The sequence below is a fragment of the Macaca thibetana genome, chromosome 8 (genome assembly GCF_024542745.1).
Source record: "Macaca thibetana thibetana isolate TM-01 chromosome 8, ASM2454274v1, whole genome shotgun sequence".
Taxonomy (NCBI): domain Eukaryota; kingdom Metazoa; phylum Chordata; class Mammalia; order Primates; family Cercopithecidae; genus Macaca; species Macaca thibetana.
The window spans coordinates 75574523-75576870 of NC_065585.1; positions in this window are offsets into that span (position 1 = coordinate 75574523).

Here is a 2348-nt window from a genome sequence, read left to right on the forward strand (position 1 = left end):
ATAAAAATCCACCAACCAAGTATCTGTCATCTTCAAGAGACTCACCTAACATAAACTTAAGGTAAAAAGATGAAAAAAAAATATTCCATGCAAATCAAAACCAAAAGCAAGCAGGAGTAGATATTCTATCAGACAAAACAGACTTTAAAGCAACAACAGTTGAAGAAGACAAACAGGGATATTATATAATGATAAAAGGATTAGTCCAACAGGAAAACATCAATCCTAAATATGTATGCACCTAACACTGGAGTTCCCAAATTTATAAAACAATTACTACCAAACCTAAGAAATGAGACAGATAGCAACACAATAATAGTTGGGGACTTAAATACTTCACTGACAGCACTAGACAGGTCATCAAGGCGGAAAGTCAACAAAAAAACAACGGACTTAAACTCCACCCTAGAGCAATTAGACTTAGCAGCATTACAAAATAGCCTACACAATAACTACAGAATATACATTCTTTTCATCAGCACATGAAACATTCCCCAAGATTGACCATATAATAAGACACAAAACAAGTCTCAATAAATTTAAGAAAATCAAAATTTTATCAAATATTCTCTCAGACTACTGTGTAATAAAATAGAAAATTAAATCCAAAAGCAACCCTCAAAACTATACAAATATATGGAGATTAAATAATCTGCTCCTGAATGATTTTTGAGTCAACAATAAAATCAAGATGGAAATTAAAAAATTCTTTGAACTGAACAATAATAGTGACACAACCTATCAGAACTTCTGGGGTACAGCAAAACACAGTGCTAAGAGGAAGTTCATAGCATTAAATACCTACATCAAAAAGTCTGAAAGAGCACAAATAGACAATCTAAGCTCACACTTCAAAGAACTAGAGAAACAAGAACAAAGCAAACCCAAACCTAGCAGAAGAAATGACAAAGATCAGAGCAGAACTACATGAAATTGAAATAATTAAATACAAGAGATAAATAAAATAAAAAGCTGGTTCTTTGAAAATATAAACAAAATCAATACACCATTAGTAAGCTTGGCCAAGAAAAGAAGAGAGAAGATCCAAATAAGGTCAATTAGAAATGAAACAGGAGATACTACAACCATACCACAGAAATACAAAAGATTATTCAAGGCCACTGTGACTACCTTTATGCACACAAACTAGAAAATCTAGAGGAGATGGATAAATTCCTGGAAAAATACAACACTGCTAGGTTAAACCAGGAAGAAATAGAAACTCTGAATAGATCGGCAAGAAGTAAAAAGATTGAAACAGTAATTTTAAAAAATTGCCAAAAAAAAAGATGGATTAACAGTTGAATTCTATCAGACATTCAAAGAAGAATTGTTACCAATCTTACAGAAAATGCTCCAAAAGTCAAAGAACGAATCCTCCCTAAATCATTTTATGAAGGCAGTATCACCCTAATACCAAAACCAGGAAAAGACATAACAACAACAACAACAACAAAAACCCATAGCCCAATATCCCAAATGAAAATAGATGCAAAAATCCTCAACAAATTACTAGCTAACCAGACCCAAAAGCATATCAAAAAGATAATCCACAATGATCAAGTGGGTTTCCCACCAGGGAAACAGGGATGGTTTAACATAAACAAGTCAATAAATGTGATACACTATGTAAATAGCATTAAAATAAAACATTACACGATCATCTCAACAGGTACAGGAAAAGCATTTGACAAAATCCAGCATCACTTTAAAACTAAAACCCTCAGCAAAATCAGCATAGAAGGGACATACCTTAACGTTAAAAAGCCATCTATGATGAACCCATAGCCAACATTATACTGAACAGGAAAAAGTTAAAAGCATTTTGCCTGAGAACTGGAACAAGACAAGGATGCCCACTTTCACCACTTCTATTCAACATAGTACTGGAAGTCCTAGCCAGAGCAATTAGACGAGAGAAAGAAATAAAGAACATCCAAATCTGTAAAGAGGAAGTCAAGTTGTTCCTGTTCGCCAATGATATAATCGCATACTTAGAAAACCCTAAATGCTCATCCAAAAAGCTCCTAGCTCTGATAAATGAATTTAGTAAAGTTTCAGGATACAAAATCAATGTACACAAATCAGTAGCACTGCTATACACCAATGGCAAGCAAGCTGATAATCAAATCAAGAACTCAATCCCTTTTACCATAACTGCAAATAAAATAAAATAAAAAATAAAATACTTAGGACTATATCTAACTAAGGACATGTACGACCTCTACAAGGAAAACAGTGCTGAAAGAAATCATAGATGGTTGGGTGCGGTGGCTCACGTCTGTAATCCCAGCACTTTGGGAGGTCAAGGTGGGGGGATCAGGAGGTCAGGAGTTCGAGACCAGCCT